This window comes from Rhineura floridana, chromosome 4 (assembly GCF_030035675.1).
Source record: "Rhineura floridana isolate rRhiFlo1 chromosome 4, rRhiFlo1.hap2, whole genome shotgun sequence".
Taxonomy (NCBI): Eukaryota; Metazoa; Chordata; class Lepidosauria; order Squamata; family Rhineuridae; genus Rhineura; species Rhineura floridana.
In genome coordinates, this window is record NC_084483.1 from 134,390,878 (window position 1) to 134,417,102 (window position 26,225).

Here is a 26,225-nt window from a genome sequence, read left to right on the forward strand (position 1 = left end):
CTTGCATTTGGAGCTCTGATTTAGATGACAGATGTGTACAATCATGTGTAACAGCCAGACAACTCTCCACTGATCCCACTTTTGAGGAGGTTCAAGAGGGCAAGTTATTCCAGCTAAGGTCAGCATTAACTTAAACTCAAAGATATTCCTACCATATCCACCTGTTCACAAAAAAAGTGGAAGGGGTGGGAAAGGTTTGTTTCTGCCTTTGGTTAATCCCCCTCCCCTTCCCACTTCTGCCTTTCACATCCCCTTTTGGAGTTCCTCCCATCACAGATGTAAGTTTCCATTCAGCACAGGATCTGTTTACAGCTATTAAAAGGAAAGCTGCAGCTTTTAACACATGCTAGAAAGATATTATTAAATACACAAAACAAAGCCAAATATTGTCAATGGCTTTACCTTCTATTAAACGCTATTCCTGTCAAGTCAATACACAGACAGCAAACAAGCCAACAAAGCCTGCCTCCTCTTGTGAAATTATCTCTGAAGAACTGAAACTCTCGGCTTGCAAACATCGAGTCATGCTTTTCACATAATTCTTTAAAGACATGGGATGGCAACCACTGTCGATGAATCAGCCTTGTGCTGGAAAGGCTGGAAAGTTGTCTTGTCCAAACAGAGTTGCCAACTCTGTGTTTCTGGCATGACTCTTCCTTTTTTAACAGCTGCATGTAAAACACTCCTTCAGCAATAGCAGCCCCCCCCCCGATACAGAGATACAGCAATGGGAAAAGGTTCACACGTTGGGGTTTTCCTCTCCCCCTTCCATAGATAACTGACCACCCTTGCCAAAATAGCCTGCCATTGTGCTCGTATTTAGCCAGATCATGCATGTGATGGACTTTGAACATTTTGAAAATATTATTGTTAGCATCATCTAGGGACTGGTGAGAAATTCGATTCAGTTTGTATTTCAAGCTGCATCTATCAAATTTGCACTTTTTGAAACAATATGAGACCTGAAACACAGCCATCCTTTGAAAATCACACTTATTCAAATATTGCAATGCAGTTCCCCAACCAATGTTTACAAAAATGCATATGTTAGGAGAAAGTGTGCATAAAAATGAAGATATGAGTGAAAATAGCATTCAAAAATGCATTACATGACAAGGAACTGCTTGCAAAGATGTGTACATTAGTCACAACTGCCTACAAAAATATGTTTATTAGGATAAATTATCACTAAAATCCTGAAGAATTTTCATGGGAATTTTTAAAAAATGGCAAATTGCTGTAGAAATGTGGAAAACTGAATTTCAGATTGGAAAAATGAGAAACTGAGAGAAATGAAGCTGACAGATATTTCCATTCCTTGCATCATCACAACAAGGAATGGCACCACTCTATTCTGTTTTGGTCAGACCTCACCTGGACTATTGTGTTGAGTTCTGGACACCACATTTTAAAGCATGACATCAACAAATTAGGTAACGACAAAAAGGGGCCTGGAGACCAAGTCCCACGAGGAAAGTTTGAAGGGGTATTTATGCATTTATTTTATCAGTTGCTTTATACAACTCTCAAAGCAACTTGACAAAATACAATACAATACATAAAACCTATTTAGAACCGGATATTTTTTTTTTTAAAAAAAGAAAATACAAAATCCATAAAATGCTCATCCAGCAATAAGTTAATAAGGACCAGGCCGTACCCACCCCACTAAACAATGAGAACCAATGTAGGAGGCAACATTATCCAAAGGCTGGGTAACACGAAAGGTCTGAGCCCGGTGCCTAAAGACTGCCAAGGATGGTCCCATGTGTTTTCCTGGGGACAGCATTCCACAGACGGGTTGGATGTATTGAGTAGAAGTGTGTACCAGCCTCAAGATTTGCATTGTGTCTGTATCTGTAACTTTGGAAAGAGCACAGTCTGTTTTGGAACCACTTCTGTGTCTTTTCAATTCAACTTGTTATTCACGACTGAATGGAATGCACTAAAAAAGAAGCTGTCCCTTCTCCCACTATTCACTATAACAGGAAGTACAAAAAGAGCAATAACTTTTTTTCTCCATTTCACAGAAGTGGTTGAAATTTGTAGACCATATAGCCTTTCTGAGTGGATTGCCAAACTGTAGGCAGATATATCCAGGGGTTTTCATGCAGGACAACTTTAAAGTCTAGAAAATGTCCATGTTTTGCCAGAATTGGATGCAATTTGCATCAACTTGCATAGGGGAAGGTATCCCTTGCCTAAATCACTGTGATTGGAATGTGTTGGTAAATAATTTACTGTGATTTAAAAGCTAAAACTGTCAATCAAAGCATAAGATTCTCCCCACCTGTCCCCCCTTCCCCTCTGAAGCTCTGGATATTTCCCTAGTCAGCTTTGTTTTGTTTTTCAGAAAAAAAAAATAGTTGTGCATTTTCTTGGACAGCCAAGGCCACAGAGCCATGCAGAAATATAGAGAGTCCCTGGGCTGTCTCAAGATGTCTTGTTAACAACATGACCTGCTTCGGAAACATGAGAACCTTCCCTGAATCACCCCAATTCACCTCTTAATTTGGGGGTACAGACAGAGCTTATGTACACCCCTAATATTTCATGTGGATAAGAAACTATTAAGAGCCACTTTGAAATATTTGAAGGGCTGTCGCATAGATAATGGAACAAATTCATTTTCTGTTGGTCCAAAGGGACTCGGAACCGAACTAATGGGTTCAAATTATTAGAAAAGGGGTTTAACCTAAATATTAGGAAAAACATCCTGATGGTATGACCTATCCAACAGTGGAACAGACGGCCTTGGAAAGTGGTGGAGGTTTTTAAGCCGAGGCTGGATGGTCATCTATCAGAGATGCTAAAGTTATTGTTATAAGAACAAGCTATTTCAATAACAGCCAAGTTTCTTATGCTCTGGGCTGACAGCCAGCCATTTATTTATTTATTTAGATTATTTATATAGAACCCCTTGCACAAGAAAGAGGGTGGCTTTCAACAAAGTCAAGTAAGATAAAAAGAATACATAAAAATCCTTATCTTAGCACAGTCCTTAAAATACACGACACAACTCGTAACAACAAATAGCAATTTATTGATAGCAGCAGCAAGAACTTTCAACTAATCCATTTATCGAATCAGTTCTTCCTTCCTCCAAATGCCCACCAAAAATGCTGCTCTTGACTATACGTACCTCAGTAGGGAGGGACTTCCATAGGCAAGGAGCCAACACTGAAAAGACTCTTTCCCAGGACCCCCACACCACATATTTCATCTCGCAAAAGGACCACCAAGAGGGCCTCATCTGATGAGGGATATCATCACAATCAACTCACACCCCCACCGGCCGTGTCCCAAGAATATAGATGGCACAATAGCTGTAACAACAATAAAGAGAGCAGTGTTTCCCTCACTGCAGGAAAATGCTCCCTGTGAGTGAGTCACCATCGTGATAATAAAAGCCCTATTCCAATTAGGAAGCTAACAAATTAACCACACCGGCAGAAAGCCCTTGTCAGGAGTCTCTACTGTATGTAAATGTTTTTGCGAGCTTTGTAAATGGCACATCTCTGCTTCTTCTCAACATAACTGTAAATTGATTGCCTGTGGCTTTCAGCTGAACCTGATGTTGCGGAGATGCTGCCCAGCTTCCTGACAGTGATATGATACCAAGTGCCCTAGGAAATGGCAATTTCAAACGAAAACAGAAAGACACAAACATATGAATGGAATCAGGTAGACAAGCACAAAGGTTAACTTGGAGAGACATATAACGAAAATTCCTGCCACAGTGGTAGCCAGACTGTGGGAAATAGGAGCAGAAGCTTTGACATTTTAATTCTAAGGCTGAGGACCAGTTCATGCAATCTGGTATGATAGTTTTCAAGTGAGTGAGAACCCTCTGACAGGCACTACCTTTGCTCCTTCTGTGAGTGGACCTGTGATAGCTGTTTCATACCACTAAGCTATCATGTGAAAGTGCAGCATGGGAATTGTCCCTCAGTTCACATTTTTACAGACAGCTGAGAAGTATTGGGCTTATAATTTTTTCCCCCAGCTTCAACAACCACTTTCCAGCATGTGCAAAACTTGATATGACAAGCAAAGATGACTGATCTAAATGTGACAATGGGTCTCTTGGAAAGTTACAAGGGGAAGGGCCATAGCTTAGGGGTAAAGCATATGCTTTGCATGCTGAAGATCCCAGGTTCATTTCCAGGTATCTCCAGACAGAGAAAGAAAAGATGCCTGCCTGAAACCCTGGAAAACAACTGCCAGTCACTGTAGGACAGTGACCTTCAACCTTGGATCCCCAAAGCTATCAGAGTATAATACCCATTATGCCCAGCCAGCTTGCTTGTTTATTTACAATTTCTATCCTGCCCTTCCTCCTCGAAGTAGCCCAGGTTGGCAAACAAAAACACTAAAAGCACTTTAAAACATCTTAAAAACAGACTATTTTAAAACATATTAAAGTCTCCTTTTGGGAAGAAGGGTGGGATATAAATTTAATTAATTAAGAAATAATAATAATACAAAACCTCTTTAAAACATATTAAAACAAAAAACAGCTTTAAAAAACAGCTTTAAAAACATCTTAAAAAGCAGTTCCAGCACAGATGCAGACCGGGATAAGGTCTCTATTTAAAAGGCTTGTTGAAAGAGGAAGGTCTTCAATAGGTGCCAAAAAGATAACAGAGATGGCGCCTGTCTAATATTTAAGGGGAAAGGAATTCCAAAGGGTAGGTGCCACTACACAAAGGTCGGTTTCCTATGCTGTGCAGAATGGACGTCCTGATAAGATGGTGTCTGCAGGAGGCTCTCACCTGCAGAGTGCAGTGATCGACTAGGTATATAAGGGGTAAGATGATCTTTCAGGTATCCTGGTCCCATGCTGTGTAGGGCTTTGTACTCCAAAACTAGAACCTTAAACTTGGCCCAGTAGCTAATGGGCAGCCAATGTAATTCTTTCAGCAGCAAGGTAATATATTGGTAATACCCTACCCCAGTAAGCAGTCGCACAGCTACATTTTGTACCAGCTGCAGCTTCCGGGCCAACCCAAAGGTAGCCCCACATAAAGCACATTACAGTAATCCAGCCTGGAGGTTACCAGTGCATGGGCAATAGTGGTCAGGTTATCCCAATCCAGAAATGGCCGCAGCTGTCTTACCAGCCGAAGCTGGTAAAATGCACTCCTAGTCACTGAGGTCACCTGGGCCCCAAGTGACAAAGATGGATCCAGGAGCACCCCCAGACTACTAACCTGCTCTTTCAGAGGGAGTGCAACCCCATCCAAAGCAGGGAATTGACCAATTATCCAAATTGGGGAACCACCAACTAGGAAAGCAGTTTGCTATCTGATTCTGTTCCATTTTTCGGTTTGTCAAATGGGCTGCCAGTTCCTATTTGCTGTAAATTGTGATCCGCTAGTTATTGCAATTCATAGAATCATAGAGTTGGAAGGGGCCTTGTAGGCCATCGAGTCCAACCCCCTGCTCACAGCAGGAAATCCACAGCTAGAGCATCTCCCGCAGATAGCTGTCCAGCCTCTGCTTGAAGACATCCAGCGAAGGGGATCCCACCACCTCCCTAGGCAGTCGGTTCCATTGCCAAACTCTTCTAATGTCCAATCTGAATCTACGCTCCTGCAACTTAAAACCATTAGACCTAGTCCTACCCTCTGGGGCAGCAGAGAACAAATCTGTACCCTCCTCTATGTGACAGCCCTTCAGGTACTTAAAGAGTGTAATCATGTCACCCCTCAGCCTTCTCTTCACCAGACGGAACATGCCAAGTTCCTTCAACCTTTCCTCATAAGACTTGTTCTCCATACTGGCTATCATCCTCGTCGCCCTCTTCTGGACCCGCTCTAACTTGTCTATATCTTTCTTAAAATGAGGCGCCCAGAACTGAACGCAGTATTCCAGATGAGGCCTGACTAATGCAGAATATAGTGGGACTATTACTTCCCTTGACCTGGAAACTATAGCTCTGTTTATGCAGCCCAAAACCGCGTTTGCCTTTTTTGCCGCAGCATCACACTGCTGGGTCATGTTCAACGTGCGATCCACTACAATTCCAAGGTCCTTCTCACACGCACTACTGCTAAGCCGAGTATTTCCCATCCTGTACCCGTGCATTTTGTTTTTGTGGCCTAAATGCAGAATCCTGCATTTGTCTTTATTGAATGTCATTTTATTAACTTCAGCCCAATTTTCTAGTCTATCCAGGTCCCTTTGGATTGTATTCCTGTCTCCCATTGTGTTAGCTATCCCTCCCAGTTTCGTATCATCCGCAAACTTCATAAGGCTTCCCTCCACCCCATCATCTAAGTCATTGATAAAAATGTTGAAGAGTATCGGCCCCAGGACAGAACCCTGTGGCACTCCACTCGAAACCTCCTTCCAGTCCGAAGCAGAGTCACCGACGACCACTCTTTGAGTACGGTTTTCCAACCAGTTGTGAATCCACCTGACAGTATTTCCATGTAGTCCTCATTTGACCAGTTTGCTAATCAAAAGGTCGTGGGGGACTTTGTCAAACGCTTTGCTGAAATCTAGATAGATGACATCTACAGCATTTCCACCATCTACTAAGCTAGTGACCCGATCAAAAAAAGAGATGAGATTAGTTTGACAGGATTTTTTCTTGACAAACCCATGCTGACTCCTACTAATCACAGCATTGTCATCTAGATAGTTGCCAATGGACTCTTTTATTATCCGTTCTAATATCTTTCCCGGTATTGAAGTCAGACTGACCGGCCTGTAATTCCCCGGATCTTCTTTTTTACCCTTTTTAAAGAGCGGGACGACGTTTGCCTGTCTCCAATCCTCTGGCACCTCTCCCGTTCTCCAGGATTTCTCAAAGATGATGGCAAGAGGTTCCGAGAGTACATCCACAAGTTCCTTCAATACTCTGGGATGCAGTTCATCAGGCCCTGGAGATTTGAACTCATTTAGGTTAACTAGGTATTTCCTGACTATCTCCTTATCAATCTTGAACTGCAATCCTGACCCCTTCCTGAGATTGCTACTGATGCAAGGTTGCACACTGTTCCCTTTTTGGGAGAAAACGGAGGCAAAATAGGCGTTGAGCAGTTCTGCCTTTTCCTTGTTATCTGTCAACATTTTGCCATCCTCATTGAGCAGCAGTCCCACCATTTCCTTGGTCTTTCTCTTGCTTCGAACATATCTGAAAAACCCCTTTTTGTTGTTCCTCGCTTCCCTCCCCAGCCTCAGCTCATTCTGAGTTTCAGCTTTCCTTACGCTATTCCTGCAAGCCCAAGCTGCTCGTCGGTACTCTTCCTTGGTGATGTGTCCTTCCTTCCATTCTTTATACATGCTCTTTTTTACTTTTACCTCCTCCACCAGTCTTCCGTGTAGCCACATTGGCTTTTTCTGATGTCTTCCATTTTTCTTCCTCTTTGGAATTGTTTGCGATTGCGCTTTTTGTAATACGTTCTTCATGAACTCCCACGCTTCTTGGGCTCCTTTTTTCTTTAGTCTATCTAGCCACGGGATCCTACCCATCATTTCCCTGAGCTTGCTAAAATTGGCTTTCCTGAAATCCAAGGTCCATGTTTGACTATATTCTTCTTTGGCTTTCCCCAGAATCATGGATTCCAGCATTACGTGGTCACTTTCCCAGTTCTCCCTTTTTTTTGTGATTTTTTCTGAAAAATTACATAATTTTCTCCATTATTGCTTATGCTGATGTATATTTATATAATGAATACAGCAGCAGCAGATTACAAAAATAATTACATAAATGTAATTCTCACCACAGATTTTTTTTAAAAAAATATGGCATCGGTAACAGCCATGAACACATGCAAAGAGTGGGAGCTTGTTCAACAATGAGATGTTTATCCCAGATTATCCCAGAATTTGATACCAAATCTGATTTTGTGAATATTCTATACCATCCCTACCAGCACCCCACAGCGCCTCCATTTTACTAGGATTCAGACTCAGTTTAATAGCTTTCATTTAGCCCACCACCGAGTCCAGGCACTGGTCCAGGGCTTGTATGGCCTCTCCCAGTTCAGATGTTACAGAGAAATAGAGCTGAGTATCATCCGCTTCATCAATGGTCAGGGATTATGGGAGTTGTAGTCCAACAATATCTGGAGACCCAAGGTTGAAAAACACTGCTATAGAGTCCAACTCAATTTAAGACCATTTACTATGTTCCTATATACAACAAATGTTTTGTTAGTGAGGATTGCAGTTTTGATTTGAACAACACCATGTATAAACAACACCACATGGGAGGAGACTAACTGCACACATACAGTAGACCAGAGCTTGGAAAAGTTACTTTTTTTGAACTGCACCTCCCATCAGCCCAATCCAGTGGCCATGCTGCCTGGGGCTGATGGGAGTTGTAGTTCAAAAAAAGTAACTTTTCCAAGCTATGCAGTAGAGACAGACACACCTTTCAAGGCTCTCCTCATTTTGACACTTCCTTTCCATTTCTTTCCATAACTGACAGGGGAGTGACAGCTGCAGTGGTAACAGGAGAGGAAAAAAACAGAGTCTCCCCCCTTCCATTGCCCTGGCTAGCAGTATGCTGGGATGCAGGGGATTATGGGAGTGTTGTTCTTCCAAGAGCTCCTTTGGCTCACCATCTGCACTGCCCCTACAGACCACACTTTCCCTTACAACATGGGTGTGAAACCATGCTCAGTCTGAGGGCTACACTCCCTTCTTGACAATCTTCTGGGAGCCACTTGGCAGTGGTAGGCAGGGTACGGCTGGGTAGGAAATGTAGCCTGGGGAGAGTCCCACAGGCCAGATAGAGAGGACAGGAAGGACACACTTGACCTCTGGACCTGAGGTCCCCTCCCTTCTCCTTAGAAAAATGGAATGGGAAGGGAGACAGTGATGTGGAGGATGGTGGGATGGTTTGGGGAGATGTGGGTGAGCAGTGGAGATGAGTGAGCCAGGAATTCTTTTTCCACTTGGATTTTGATCTAAATTAGAGAATAATTTCAGGGCTTCTAAAGCTCTCCTCTCAAACTAAGGTGGGTTTTATGAGTTTCCAATGCTGGTTTATGGGCCTGAACCCAGTGAACCTTTCTGGCATCTCTACTTATCAGGAGGCCACTACAACCTGTACAAGTCTTGACATGGTCCAAGATAGTTTCTTTACATTTGTGACAAGACATGGGTGTTCCTTGTCTTAAATGCTGGAATCCTAGTTCTCTTGGTAAGATTTTTATTTATTTATTCCTGGAATACTTTTTGTCCTTGGTTCACAAGTGGCCAGGACTATTATATGCATGCAATACTTCTCAGTGTAATCAAGTTCATTATGAGTCCCAAAGCAGCTGGAAATTTTGGTTGGCTGTGGCATGATAACTGTGGGTTGAATGGCAAGTTGGACATGTACTGAAGCAGCCAACAAATTACTTGCCATGTGTCAAACAATGTATCAGACTTCTCTGCCAACATTCTCTACCCATCTGATCACATGGATCCTGTATAGAAATTCCCATGTATGTGTCATAAGCAAGGCAAAGCAATCACTAGGCCAGGAGTAGAGAGCCTGTAAACTTCCAGAAGTTGCTGGACTACAACTCCCATCATCCTTGACTATTGGCCATGCTAGCTGAGTTGCCTTAGGCAGTGCAGAGATGTGACTCTGGGTGTCACATCACATATAACTGAGGAGGGGGGATACCACCTATCTCTTGGCATCTATCTCCAAATGGTGACCATGACAGTGGAAGCTGTTTGGAGAGAGAATTAGGAGAAAACCACCATAATCATAGGAGGGAGAAGAGAGAATATAAAAAGTTAAAAATAGAAGGTTCAAGGAGTGCTAAATTGTGCCAAGCCTGGAAGATGCAGCAGAGAGCTTGTGCTTGAGGTTGCTAAGCAAAGGTGTGAAATTAGTAAAAAGAATCCCCAAAGGACCCAAGGAATAAAACTGGAACAGTGGGAAGTAGATTGGATACCTGTTATATATAATTATGTCTTAGTCTCTTGTGGTGCAATACCATTACATTTGTGCCATCAGTGCTAAATGCATATGCTCACACAATACAATTTCTAGACTTTTTTTTTTTGCAGTGCATTAAAGGTTTAATAGAAACTTGCATTTCTTTTTGGATTTTTACTAAAGACCTTAGACTATGGGGACCCCCCCAGTGCTTTTTGTGTGAAGTGCTATATCTAGCACCTGCAGTACAGCAATCCGTCCCACAACATAGGAGTGTATGTGTGTGTAATCTCATGGCAAGATTTATATCCATGGTTCATGGGGATAGTCATGCTTGCAATTATTCTTAAAATATTTTTTCCTGAAAGTCTCTCCATCCGGTCAATTTCAGCAGTTTGTTGAACTAGCAAGAATTCTCAGGATTAAACTTGCGTCATCACCATCATAATTAAACTAGAAGCGCCTGAGTGTTTCAGCATGCGGTGTGCACATCTTTATGAAGATTTTTTAAAAGTGCATAAGGCCCATGTTTAAAAAATGTGCATGCCCACTTACAAATTGGTGCAAGCAGGTAAGGGGTAGGCAAGATACCAAAGCTTATCAGGGATGTCCAATAGATGCCACTAAAACTATACTCACACACACTCACACTATCAACACAGCACTTGCAAATGAAACAGTTGTGCTTGAAGGGGAATGGGAAGTGCTTTGTGTTTCCAGAAATTCAAAATAGTGTTTGGACTGTCGTAAAAATGCAATATTCATGCCACAGTCGCATAGCCCGCTGCAATGTCATATGGATTCTTTCCAACAACTTAGCAAACAATGTACTTCTTATTGCCTGGATCGCAGAAAGGTCTATTGTGCTGGGTCTTGCACTGGTCTTATGTTCTCTTGAATCTTAAGATTGCATAAACAATTTGTTTTTAAAAAATCACAGCAAAATAAAATCTGAGTTAGAAAAATAGATTCCTATTTCTACCAATCCTTTCATCTATTTTTTCTGGACGTTACCAATAATACTCTTGTTGTAGAGGAAAAGAGGAAGGGCCTTGTATATTGCCCTTGGCATTTTCTACTGGTACATAAACAATTGTGTCCTGTTTCACATAATGTACTGACCTAGAGGAAGTTTGAGTCTCTTCTTTCCATCTTGGCAGAATAAAAACAGGCAGCTGAAGTCACTGCAGCTACAAACTAGGCTTTTAATATGCTATGCTAGAGTTCAACTTTTCTACTGGTGGTGAAAGAGATGTTGCCATAGGCAGGATGAATCTGTCAGTTTCAGCTCTTCATTTTTCCAATCCTAAATTCAGTTTTCCCCATTTCTGCATTGGTTTCTGGCTTTAAAAAAATTCTACAAGAAAATTACACACATTTTTACATGCATTTTCCTATTGCAGAATATAAGATTTAGTTAGCTGCTGCTGGAGATTGTAGTACACTATATTTTAAGAATCTGCCTTTTAAAGAGTTGGGTTTAAATCATATTTGTCTTACTTGGTACTGTTATTAAGTGGGTTGTTAAAATTGAGATTGTTTAATTTGGATGGGTTTTCATTGTATTGTATCTCTCTTAAGATTGGGTATGGGTTAGAAATATTCTCAATAAATAAATAAACATTGCTGTATGCAATTTTGCCTATTATGCATGTTTTTGCCAGCAGTTTCACCTGATATTAGGTATTTTTGTACACACTTTCTCCAGATACGTGTTTTGTATGCTTGGGGCGGGGGGAGGTTGGAGAAGTGTGAAGTGCAAATTAAGTAGGTTCACGTTAATATGTAAACCAGATGAATTTCTTCAGCATCCCTACCTCACAGGTATGGATAAAAATCTTACAACACTTTTAATAAATTTATATATATATAAATATAATAAATTTGCGTGCCAGAGTCAACTTCATCAGATAAATGAAGTGGCCATCTGAATGGGTTTATATATAAACTATGAGTACTAGGGAGAAGAAAAAGAAAGTTTGACCAAGTGAACTCCAGAGGCCAAACTATGCAAAGAGACTATGTCATGTGCTGTATTACTACGCAGAACATAAGAATACAAGATCCAATTAAAGGAAAACAAGATTCACTCTGGATTAATTGATCTCACTTCTGACACTTACATAATTCAGGATCAACATTTCACTTTTTATAGGATTTTTTAAAATTGTGAAACTCCAGCTGCTTCCTATTTTTGACAACCCTATGTCAACAAAGCCTGGGCAAAAGGTGTTAAATGGAAACACATCTATGGGAAACTATGAACTCCTCAAGCTACAGAAAAATTATCATGGCTATTGGACTGATTCAACAGATAAAAGAAAATCTACTTCAAACAATAGTCCTTTGGCCAAGGAAGTCCAAAGATCCTTACAATATACCTATGCCTTGATAGAAATCACCATGAATAGCTCAAGAGTTGGTTTATGCCTGACAGTTCTTAGTAAGTTACCCAGAGATGATGGGTTGGCTCTTGTTTCTGGAATATTTGCTCTGAAATCCTAATGACTCCGCTCTGTAGGAGCAGATATAGCTATCTCAGCATTCCACACACATTTGTTACTATGTTGCTTTCTGTTTTTCATGGAAGATGAATGAAACAAAACAAGGTAATAACACATATGACAAGTTGAATTGTTCAGTGATGCATCATGGGATGACTATTATATCACTAGATAACAAAGTCAGTAACATTCATAATAGTGAGAGCTCAGTGAGAGAAAGAGTAATACTGCTCTGGGCAAAGAACAGAGAGCCTTTCCTTTGATTCTCTATCTCATGTCCTTCTTTGTTCTCAGTGTGATGATTTGTCCGGAACTACATGCCCATATATATGGAAAAAGACATCCGTGCTTAGCTATGCACACAGTATCACGGACACATATAAGAACAGATGTTCTTGGATATATTTTACTTTGACCTTTTTGTTTCTCTCTCTCTCTTTGTATATCATATATGATCTCCTATTGTTCGATTCACATGGAAGTGATGACTAAGATAATGCAACCATTTCCTATTGTGTCTTAGAGTTATGGAATTTATTTATCATATTTGACCTGTAGTTTATTGTATTGCTTTTATATTATATTTATATTTTATTGATGTAAAATGCCATCTATCTATCTATCTATCTAGCTAGCTAGCTAGCTAGCTAGCTATCTAGCTATCTAGCTATCTAGACAGATAAATGAAAGCCCTAACAGACATGTTACTCTTGTGTAAATGCTACATGAGCAGGGCAAGTGGGGACAAGCATACTAAGCTCCCTGTTGTTATACCTGCCATCCTCCATGAACTGGAGGGCAATTCTGAAGCAGGGAGCCTCCTCTACATATGAAGGCCCCTTGCATAAATTAGGACCCCAGTTTTGCATGGTTCCAATCACGTGGGAAGCCTCCATGAGTACTTGGAGCTCCCTCTTCAAACTTTGCAGGGTTCTAAATTGTGTGGGAAGTCTCCACAAGTACAGGAGCTTCCGCATTTCAAAACTTTCAGGGCTCTGAATTGCTCAGGAAGCCTCCAGGAGTACAGGAGGATTTCTGCTTCAAACTTGGCACTCCAATGTATGGAGGGTTGGGATGGAAAGATCTATACATTCTGGTTCTCTCAGTTTCTCATTTTGCCAATATTGAATTCAGTTCTCCATATTTCTGCAGCAATTTTATTTATTTATTTTTTAAAAAAATCCTCATGAAAATTCTCCAGCATTTTAGTGCACATTTCTCCTATGAACACACTTTTCTAGGCAGTTTTGACTAATGTACACATTTTTGCAAGCAATTTCTTCAAATATAATGCATTTTTGTGTGCTATTTTCACTCATATTCATTTGTGTGGACACTTTCCTCTAACATATGCATTTTTGTAAATGTTGATTGGTTGGTGAACTGCATTGCAAAGTTTGAATAAGTGCGAATTTCAAAGGATGGCTGTGTTTCGGTTCTCATATCGTTTTGGAAAGTGCGCATTTGATAGATTTGACTTGAAATGTAAATTTCTCATCCATCCCTAATGGAGGGCGATGGGATTACTGACACAGGAGAGGAGCTTAGCATGCTCATTGTTGTTTACCTGCTTGTGTGTAGCCATCACACATGAACAGCACAGAGAACAGGGCTATAGATGCTTTTCTATGTTGACAAAAATATTTACTATTTTAATGGTGTACAAAAATGACCCAAAATTCAGGATGCCTCTTTGCTTAATGAGAGTATTAGGACAACATGGGGAGTTGTATGCTGCAGTTCTTCCTACAAAACCAATCCCTTTGTTCTTAGTGGAATCATGGACTTTTAAATTGTACCACAGTTCTCCTATGAAAATGTCCTGGACCTGGATTTTAAAAGTGGTGCACAGCTTTTCCAAATTTTTTTACCGTATTTGGAATCTGGAGGCGCTGAATGAAAACGGAAAAAGATTTTTCATTTAGAATGTTGGGCAAACTTTAACCTTTTTTTAAAAAAAACAGACAAACAAACTCTGGGGCCTCATTCAGATCTTGTTACCCTGAAGACAATAACGTGTCAAGCAAACTTCCACATAAATCTAAGAGACAGGACAATCCATTAAAGAAGCCATACATGTATTGGAGGGATTTTGGAGCTGCAGACATTCCACCAAAGGCCTAATTCACCCTCTGTTGTTTTATCACTTGAAGAAGGTTCCAATGTCCCAATGTTACCATTTTATATTTAGAATGATATAGCAAATCATATATAGTGTATAAAAGAAGCCAAATATTGCTGATTCCTTTATATGTGTGCACTTTAATAGGGAAGAAAATGTATCCTGCTACTCTGTTGGGACTAATGCAGAGCTTGGAAGTTATTTTTTTGAACTACAACTCCCATCAGCCCAATCCAATGGCCATGCCGGCTGGGGCTGATGGGAGTGGTAGTTTAAAAAAGTAACTTTTCCAAGCTCTGGACTAATGTTTGTGGATGGATGAATGTGCATGAATATTGGCGATGTGGTGGCACATTCACATGGAGGCATCAGTAAAGCACAACAATTTGACAGTGTTTGTAAGGAAAATTTAATACCTTGTCCACTTAATATGCACAGCTTCCACATAAATGTCGCACATGGCACACTATTCCCCAAATGTGGTATGTGTGCATTGGCCAGCTAATATACACATTACACATGTTCACATAGGCAAGGAAAGTGCACAAACACCATTGTTTGTACCCTGAACTTATACAAATTTAAATATATACAGCAGCTTTCCTGAGCTTGTACGTTAGTTTTCTTTTAAAAAACAAATAAAGTTAAGATAATACTCAGAGGATTCCCCTTCCCCACCACTTTCTAAATCACTGTTCCCTGCAGGTATTTTTTTTTGCCTCTAGCCATTCTCCTAGGGGCTGAAACATACTGATTACTTGCGGCTCATTGTGGTCTTGTAACTCTTGTAATGATTCTGAATCAGAGATATCCACAATTTACATACCCAAGTGTATAAATTATTATTACATCTGACCAGATAAGTGTCGGGGATACTTTTTCAAGAAGTATTTTCTTTTGGAGGCTAGAATGGAAATATTTAGCACAACTGAAGTTCAATAACTGAATGAATAATATAATAAATGCAGTGTTGTGATTTTATATATTCGTCATCATATATTAATGAACCTTCATTTCCTTAAGAAACAATAGTTGTCACCTTTCATCTGAAAAGGCACCCTGTGCCTTCAGCAGCAGATGCAGACATTCAAGCGATTTCCTTATTTAGAGATATGATTGACAAAGCTGCACCTATTGCATTCTGGCTTGTCAGGCAGCTTTTTAAAGACTCCGTGTGTAGCCTCTGTCAGAAAACGAAATCAAATCTCCCAGTTATGGCTCATTAAGTTTTCTTTCAACATGCACTATGGTCTAGCATTTGCCAAGGATCTCATGAATTCTTTTTTAAGAAATATTTTTAGATACAACACAGTATGAGCAAAAGTGTTATATTTTTTAAAATTCTATGCTATATTATTAACTGTGAAAAACAGGGAGCATAATGGTCAACCTCCCTAATCCAGTTATTCATTTTCTGGTCAATACCTTGCAGCTTTATACTGATCTGCATTGCATAGATCATCTAGTAAGGTTATTGCCAGTGTAAAATAAAACCATGGCATTAAACTCTGCTAAACACAAATGAAAGAGGGTTAGAGAAGGGAAGAGGAAAATAAGCAAATTTAGGCATTGGTTCTTACATACGGTGGCATTATGTGCTATAATGCCCAGTTGGAGCCATGGGAGGGAAAAAGGACTGCAGCTCAGTGCCAGAGCATCTGCCTTGCATGCAGAAGGTCCCGAGTTCAATCCCTGGCATCTCCAGGTATGGCTGGGAATGACCTCTGGCGGAAATCCTGCAGAGCCACTGCCAGTCAGTGCAGACAGTACTGAGACAGTACTAATAAATGGTCTGGCTCAGTATAAGGCAGCTTCCTATGATCCTAAAGCTTGCTCAAACTCTATGATAAAATTCAGTGTATGTGTAAAGTGATGCACAGCTAGGCATAAAATCCTAAGTTTAGTCCATATGCTTTCTTTCAATATATTTCTTTCATTTATTGGGATTGGTCTGAACTGGCAATGACTAGTCAGGTCACATGGTGAAAAAGCAATGCAATTGTTGACCTATTATACGCTGATGGCACTATATAAATAAAATAAAATAGTATTACAGTGTCATTATGTAATCCTTGGTGCAGTCACATTTGAAATACTCTGAATGGCTCTGGCTGCCCTGTCTCAAAGGGGATACCCTAGAGTAGGAAAAGAGCATAGACTCTGTCTGGAAAGGGTAGTAAGTAGCAACACAGGGATGGGAGGTGAGGTGAATAGGTTATGGCTTGGGCCGTCATCTCCTATGTAAAAAATAAAAATAGATCTTGGCAAGGTTAAGGATCCTTGCCATTTCCCACAGTTTAGTTATTTCTTTTGTATATTATCATATGATATTGTATTTTTAAGCTGCTCTTGCTATCTTCACAACAGCCCTATGAAGTAAGTCATGCATATTATAGTACCACTCAGGAAACTGAGTCAGAGAGAGCTTGAGCTGTATAAGAACACCTAGACAGTTCATAGCTAAAGAGAAATTTGAACTCAGATCTCCCTGACCATAGTTCCACTCTCAGTCTACTAGACCACCCTTCCCCAACCTGATTCCCTCTATTTGTTTTGGCCTACAGCTCCTATCAGCCCCACCCAGCATGCTTTTGGTTGCTGGGGCTGATGGGAGTTGTACTCCAAAACATTTGGAGGGCACCAGGCTGGGAAAGGCTGTACTAGACCATGATTGGATGTTTCTGCACAAACCGATTAACGGTTAAAGAACATGGACACTTCAAGAAACTGACACTGATTTCTGTGAGATCAGGTCATGGATAGCCTTTTCTAATTCAGCCTGCAATCCTAAACACACTTGTCTATGAATAAACCACATTGAACTCTGTGGAACTTACTTATGACTCAATCCTCCTTAGGATTGCTCTGCACATTGGGTTGCTGGGACGTTTGCTCACAGGCACAGTGTTCTAGGTACCCCTCTGCTCTTCTTTTATTCCACCCAGTTATCTTCTGCTGCTCCTTACTTATCAATCTCTTTCTTTCTGTCACTACATCATGCAACTCAAACCCAAAGTCTAACCATCAAACTGTATGTGATGCTAAACGTATCATTAGGAACTTTGTCAGTTTTTTTTTAAAAAAAATTAAACATGCATGGTTGCCCTGGCCTTCATTGGGACCACAGAGTATGGAGAGGGGAGATTTACCCCCTCCATATCCAGCTGTAATTCCAATGAAAATGACACACGCAGGCACACACACACATTGCTATGAGGCTATCAGGGGGATGGAGCTCCCATTGGTGCCTAAACGTCATAGCCACACAGGGCGAACTTTAATTGGAATGACGGCTAGGAAGGGAAGGGTTGTTGGAGTCCTAAGCAAAACGCCCCCATATATAATTTAATATAGTTGTTAAATTAATAACTATAAATTTCTAATGGTGTGTTTAGTGTTATGTGTAGTTTGACTCTCAATTCTGCAAAAGGTTTAACAGTTACATTCAGGACAGGTCAAGCAAACATAAAAACATAAGAAGAGCCTGCTGGATCAGGCCAATGCCCCACCTAGTCCAGCATCCTCAGAGTGACCAGCCAGTTGTCCATGGGAAGCCCACAAGCAGGACCTGAGTATAAAGAGCACTCCCCCTCCTGCAGATTTCTAGCAACTGGTATTTGGAAGCATACTGCCCCTGCCTATGGAGGCAGAGCACAGCCATCATGGCTGGTAGCCACTGATAGCTTTTTCCTCCATTAATTTGTCTAATCGTCTTTTAATGCATCCAAGTTGGTGGCCAACACTGCATCTTGTGGGAGCAACTTTGTGGGTGCAACAGAACAGCTTTGTGCCACAAAATCAGCAAATTGGCAGCATTCCTTTTAAAAAAATGTGCCGCCCTGGGCTCCTGCGGGGAGGAAGAGCAGGATATTAATCAAATAATAAATAAAATAAATAAATAAAATTTGCATAACTTATTTTGAACATTGAAACTGCAAAGCCTTGGAACAGAAACTGCAAGCTCTTGGAACAGAATTAGGTTTTTCTTGGCACAGAGTTTGACACAAGGTGTAAGGATCATTGCCTATAGTTAAGAAAGGCAGTGTGGTTTAGCATGGTAATATTGCCAGTAGCCAGAATACTAGATTGCTTAAGGGGATAGGAGCTTCAGTGAGATGGGATGAGGAGACGTCACGCAATTGAGGCAACAGTACTGAGGTTGGCTGTGAGAAATATTCCTTCAGTTTCATAACATCCTGCTGCTGCTGCTGCTGCTGCTGCAAGATAAAATTCCCATGTCAGATTTCTATTTACTGAGCACAGAACAGATGCGTCCCTGGTCAAAACTGTGCTCAAGTCTTGTAACAGTTTTACAGATGACTTTGTGTTTGTATTTCACAGGATGATCAGTAAGCTACCAATTACTCCAAAAACATCAGAAGGCTTTGGGCACTGAATGATGCAACAGGAACTTTCCCCATCTTAGATAGGAGCAGGTGTTGCTGAATCATCCCTGAAAGAATGGAGTAGGATGGAAAAACTGATATTAGCCATGGATCATTCACCAGGTCAACAGACTTGAAGGTTTGGTGTCATTTTTTAGAGTGGAGTGTGAGTCAGGAGAAGAGACCAGAGTCAAAAGGTTGAGGCATTGGCAGGCATGTATCTGGGGGAGATGTTCTCCCTTCCACTGTGTAGAAGAAAAACAGTCTGTTATCTTTTCTCAGTCTTCTGCTGTACTGTTAATGCCCAGCCTACAGGGACTTGGCATTCTCTTTTTAGATCAAGTAATTAATTATATATACAGCAGATTCACACCACACATTTAAAGCACATTTAAAGCACATTTAAAGCACATGAGCTGACGAAGCGTCAAGGCGAGTTAAGCAGCAGAGCGAGTTCGGCAGCAGGGCGAGGAGGCCAGGGCCCCCCACTCTGCCCGTCTGTTCCCTGACCTCGACTAAACCGCAGTCTCCAACCCATTGACGTAATAAACCTTAAACAAAACTATGCAGGTAAGAAGCCAGCAGGGGTGTGGGGGCTTTCCAGTGTTTTGCACCGCCTGCAGCATGTACGACTATCTGCCTGTTGGACAGAAGTCGTGGGTGTGCTCTCGGTGCAATGAGCTCCTGGCTCTCCGGGAACGACTTCATTTCCTTAAGGCCAAGGTGGCTGACCTGGAAAAGCTGAGAGAGGCAGAGAGGTGTGTGGAGGAGGCCTTCAGGGACGATATAGCTGTGTCCCACTCCAAGGATGATAGCTCTCCTGCTATCATGGAGAACGATGGTCTCGGGGAAGGAGAGCATCCAGCTGAGGAAGAGGGAAACGATCCCTTAGAAGGGACCCATTCCTTGGGGGATGAGCAGCTATCCTCTCGTGCCGAGGATATATCTCCAGGGGGTGGAGGGATCCTTGTAGTGGGTGATTTCATCATTAGGAACATAGACAGTGGGGTGTGTGATGGGCGTGTAGACCGCAAGGTGTTTTGCCTGCCTGGTGCGAAGGTTGCGGATATCGCCCGTCGTTTAGATAGTTTGGTAGACAGTGCTGGGAAGGAGTCAGTGGTCGTGGTGCACATTGGCACCAACGACATGGGGAAATGCAGCCGTGAGGTCCTGGAAGCAAAATTTAGGTTGCTAGGTAGGATGCTGAAAGCCAGGACCTCCAAGGTGGCTTTCTCTGAAATGCTACCGGTTCCACGCGCAGGACCAGCCAGACAGGCCCAGCTTCGCAGTCTCAATGCGTGGATGAGACGATGGTGTCGGGTGGAAGGGTTCGGATTTGTTAGGCACTGGGGAACATTTTGGGACAAGCCGGGCCTGTACAAAAGGGACGGGCTCCACTTGAACCAGAATGGAACCAGACTGCTGGCACTTAAAATTAAAAAGGTAGCAGAGCAGCTTTTAAACTGACTGAGGGGGGAAACCCGACAGGAGCTGAGAAAGGTCTGGTTCGGAATAAACCTCCCCCCTGGGATAAAAACCAAAGAAATGATGAAATTTTAAAAGGGGTAGGCCTAGAAGTAGGCATTGTGAGAGCAGGGGCACAGGATATAAATTCAGAAGAGCAAAATTACCACAGGCCTAACCACAAGTGCCAAAGACACTTGAAGAGAGACACTGCTTACAAGTGCCTGTACGCTAATGCTAGGAGCCTCCGAACCAAGATGGGAGAACTGGAGTGCTTGGTGTTAGAGAAGAGCATTGATATAGTGAGCATAACCGAGACCTGGTGGAATGGAGAAAACCAGTGGGATACGGTTATCCCTGGATATAAACTATATCGGAAGGACAGGGAAGGACGTATTGGTGGCGGAGTCGCTCTATACGTGAAAGAAGGCATTGAATCCAGCAAGCTCGAAACCCCAAAAGAGGCAGACTCCTCCACAGAATCGTTGTGGGTGGTGATACCGTGCCCCAGGAGGGACTTAATACTGGGAACGATCTATCGTTCCCCTGATCAAAATGCTCAGGGAGACCTTGAGATGAGATATGAAATTGAGGAAGCATCCAAACTAGGAAATGTGGTAGTAATGGGTGACTTCAACTACCCGGACATAGACTGGCTGCATATGTGTTCCAGTCATGACAAAGAAGCAAAGTTTCTAGATATTCTAAATGACTATTCCCTAGATCAGTTGGTCATGGAACCGACCAGAGGGATGGCAACCCTGGACTTAATCCTCAGTGGGGACCGGGACCTGGTGCGAGATGTAAGTGTTGTTGAACCGATTGGGAGCAGTGACCACAGTGCTATTAAATTAAACATACATGTAACTGGCCAATTGCCAAGAAAATCCAACACGGTCACATTTGACTTCAAAAGAGGAAACTTCACAAAAATGAGGGGATTGGTAAAAAGAAAGCTGAAAAACAAAGTCCAGAGGGTCACATCACTCGAAAATGCTTGGAAGTTGTTTAAAAACACTCTATTAGAAGCTCAACTGGAGTGCATACCGCAGATCAGAAAAGGTACCGCCAGGGCCAAGAAGATGCCAGCATGGTTAACGAGCAAAGTCAAGGAAGCTCTTAGAGGCAAAAAGTCTTCCTTCAGAAAATGGAAGTCTTGTCCGAATGAAGAAAATAAAAAAGAACACAAACTCTGGCAAAAGAAATGCAAGAAGACAATAAGGGATGCTAAAAAAGAATTTGAGGAGCACATTGCTAAGAACATAAAAACCAACAACAAAAAATTCTATAAATACATTCAAAGCAGGAGACCATCTAGGGAGACAATTGGACCCTTGGATGATAAGGGAGTCAAAGGTGTACTAAAGAACGATAAGGAGATTGCAGAGAAGCTAAATGAATTCTTTGCATCTGTCTTCACAGTGGAAGATATAGGGCAGATCCCTGAACCTGAACTAACATTTGCAGGAAGGGATTCTGAGGAACTAAGACAAATAGTGGTAACGAGAGAGGAAGTTCTAAGCTTAATGGACAATATAAAAACTGACAAATCACCGGGCCCGGATGGCATCCACCCGAGAGTTCTCAAAGAACTCAAAGGTGAAATTGCTGATCTGCTAACTAAAATATGTAACTTGTCCCTCGGGTCCTCCTCCGTGCCTGAGGACTGGAAAGTGGCAAATGTAACACCAATCTTCAAAAAGGGATCCAGAGGGGATCCCGGAAATTACAGGCCAGTTAGCTTAACTTCTGTCCCTGGAAAACTGGTAGAAAGTATTATTGAAGCTAGATTAACCAAGCACATAGAAGAACAAGCCTTGCTGAAGCAGAGCCAGCATGGCTTCTGCAAGGGAAGTCCTGTCTCAGTAACCTATTAGAATTCTTTGAGAGTGTCAACAAGCATATAGATAGAGGTGATCCAGTGGACATAGTGTACTTAGACTTTCAAAAAGCGTTTGACAAGGTACCTCACCAAAGGCTTCTGAGGAAGCTTAGCAGTCATGGCATAAGAGGAGAGGTCCTCTTGTGGATAAGGCATTGGTTAAGAAGCAGAAAGCAGAGAGTAGGAATAAACGGACAGTTCTCCCAATGGAGGGCTGTAGAAAGTGGAGTCCCTCAAGGATCGGTATTGGGACCTGTACTTTTCAACTTGTTCATTAATGACCTAGAATTAGGACTGAGCAGTGAAGCAGCCAAGTTTGCTGACGACACTAAATTGTTCAGGGTTGTTAAAACAAAAAGGGATTGTGAAGAGCTCCAAAAAGACCTCTCCAAACTGAGTGAATTGGGCGGAAAAATGGCAAATGCAATTCAATATAAACAAGTGTAAAATTATGCATATTGGAGCAAAAAATCTGAATTTCACATATACGCTCATGGGGTCTGAACTGGCGGTGACCAACCAGGAGAGAGACCTCGGGGTTGTAGTGGACAGCACGATGAAAATGTCGACCCAGTGTGCGGCAGCTGTGAAAAAGGCAAATTCCATGCTAGGGATAATTAGGAAAGGTATTGAAAATAAAACAGCCGATATCATAATGCCGTTGTATAAATCTATGGTGCGGCCGCATTTGGAACACTGTGTGCAGTTCTGGTCGCCTCATCTCAAAAAGGATATTATAGAGTTGGAAAAGGTTCAGAAGAGGGCAACCAGAATGATCAAGGGGATGGAGCGACTCCGTTATGAGGAAAGGTTGCAGCATTTGGGGCTTTTTAGTTTAGAGAAAAGGCGGGTCAGAGGAGACATGATAGAAGTGTATAAAATTATGCATGGTATTGAGAAAGTGGATAGAGAAAAGTTCTTCTCCCTCTCTCATAATACTAGAACTCGTGGACATTCAAAGAAGCTGAATGTTGGAAGATTCAGGACAGACAAAAGGAAGTACTTCTTTACTCAGCGCATAGTTAAACGATGGAATTTGCTCCCACAAGATGCAGTAATGGCCACCAGCTTGGATGGCTTTAAAAGAAGATTAGACAAATTCAAGGAGGACAGGGCTATCAATGGCTACTAGCCATGATGGCTGTGCTCTGCCACCCTAGTCAGAGGCAGCATGCTTCTGAAAACCAGTTGCCGGAAGCCTCAGGAGGGGAGAGTGTTCTTGCACTCGGGTCCTGCTTGCGGGCTTCCCCCAGGCACCTGGTTGGCCACTGTGAGAACAGGATGCTGGACTAGATGGACCACTGGCCTGATCCAGCAGGCTCTTCTTATGTTCTTATGTTCTTATGATTTCCCCCAGAGAATCATGAGAACTGTAGTTTGTTAAGGTTGCTGGGAATTTGCAGTTCTGTGAAGGGTAAATCACAGTTCCCAGTATTCTTTGGGGGATATCGTGTGATTAAAAAGTGTGTTGGATATGGTTGAAATGTATGGTGTAGCCTAGGAATGGGAAAGAAATTCAATTCAGCTCACATTTCAAGCAAATTGATCAAATTTGCACTTTCTGAAACAATGTAAGAACCGAAACACAGTCTTCCTTCAAAATTTGCACTTATTCAATTTTTGCGATGCAGTTCACAACCAATGTTTACAAAAATGTTAAGGGACAGTGTGCATAAAAATGAATATACAAGTGAAAATAGTATACAAAAGAACATTATATTATATTGCTTGCAAAAATGTTTACTTTAGTGAAAACTGCAGACCAAAATGTGTTTATTAGGAGAAATTCACACTAAAATGATGGAGGATTTTTAAAAAATATGCAAATTGCTGCAGAAATGTGAACTGAATTTAAGATTGGAAAAATAAACAAAGAGAACTGAAATTGACAGATCCTTTCGCCCTTAGTGTGAATAATTTTTATATTCTCTAAAATGAAGGGATAACAATTGTATATTTCTTCATTCCAGCAATCCTGGGTGCATCCTGAAACTTGCATAGTACCTCCTCCCACATTTTATGTTGAGACAGTGACTAAACGCAGACTCCAGCATTTTTCCTTTCCCCTAACCTGATGAAGAATTCTGGAACTCAAAAGCTTGCACACTATTCTGTGATGTTTTGATTAGCCTAACAAAGGTATTGCCTTAATGTGGATTTTCACATTTTCCTGTTTGTGTTTTACCTTTTCCATATCTCTCGTCTAGCAGGCTGATTATTTTTTTAAAAAAAACTTTACTGCGCGACATCACACACACACACACCCACTTTGGCTCCTATGTCTCTTGTACCTGTAGGCTTTTTACAGGACCTTGCTCAATATGGAACATAGGATGCTGCCTTATACTGAGCCAGACCATTGGTCCATCTAACTCAGTATTGTCTACACTGAGAGGCAGGGGCTTTCCAGGGTTTCAGGCAAGGGACACTCCCAGACCTACTTGAGATGCCAGAGTTTGAACTTGGAACCTTCTGCACGAGAAACAAATGCTTTATCTCTGAGCTATGCCCTTAGGGGCTTAGGGGTGGGCGAGCTGGGCAGTCACTGATGGTGTGAGCTGAGGGGGGCTCACCAAGCTGAGCTAGGGGGATTGCAAGCTGAGCTGGAGGGGGCACCAAGCTGAGCTCAGCGGCTGTAGTTGTTCTTTAATGTACAGTCCACAGTGAGCTAGGTGGCAAAAAGCAAGTGTCTGTAACTTTTTTTCCCAAGGTTCTGCAGGTTGTTTGGGCAATAACTACAAAATTGATCTCTCTACAGTAAGCTTAAAGTATGTGTCTTTTTCAGTTTCCACTTTGATGTCATTTGTGTTAGGAAAAATCAGTGGAACACAGTTTTACTTTGAGGCAATGATACCTTGTACTTAGTAATTCAAATACTGATAACAGTGTAAGCACTATAGATGCTAATTTGAGGCTTAAGCTGGTTGTAAAAGGCATCTTTGGAAAGCTGGAGGGGAGGGGCCTTCTTGTTAGCTGGGCCTGCAGTCCAACTGTAGGGGAATCCAAATCAATCATGGTCAAGTCTTTATGTCTGGGCAGCAATAAAGAAAAGATTGGTCAGGCAGGCTTTTGATTGGCCCAGGCCAAATAGCCCTGGTTACAGAGTTTGTTCTAAGAAGAGAGGAGACAAGGAAGTTTTAAAGAGGGATTCTAGGGCAGAGCAGATGGCCTGTTCTTCTCACAAGTCTGCTGGGGAAAGAGATCAAGCAGTGACTGAGCACCACCACCAAGATTTTTAGGCAAATGCCACTGGAGAGTAAGTCCCAATCCTGTACAGAGAAAGTACTCTTTATGCTGCTGAAAGCTATATATTTACTGAATTCCTGATGTGAGACAAGTAGGAAAAGGAAACTGTTCTCAGAACCTGAAATGAGGTTTAGCTATTGCCATTGTCAATCACAACCCTGACTTCACTTACTGGCTAAACACTCAAAAGGGTAGGAATTAGAGCAGCCAGTACTAACAGAAGTTGCGGGGGGAGGGAGCTGACATTTTGGTTTATATCTTTTGAACCAGACCACCTAGAGACTTATTTTTGTTAAATGAAAGCTAAGAGTCCAAAGATTAAGGTGACTCACCTGGAGAGGATCCCAAAAAACAGGAGTCTCTGGGCAAAAACTGGACATCTGGTATCCCTACGTGAGGCGGAGCTCCAGGAAGCAGAAAGAAGCTCTGCCAAAAGGTGGTTGGAATCTGGTTGAGGTACTCAGGAAAAGCACAACTTGATCCTTATTCTTTCATCTCCATGTAAGAAAAAAATTAAGCATGCCTATCATTCTGCTTGATCCCAGGGCAATGAGAAGCTGCAAGCAAGAATTCTCACAGGTTGTCCATGCATGCAGTAATTCTTGCATGTGGCCCCCAAGTTCCTTGTAGGGGTCAGCAGCAGGGCTCCCAGGACTGCACCTGCACCACACCTGCTCCACACCTGCACCACACCCTTCAAAGCTGACCGGGGTGGTAGTGAACG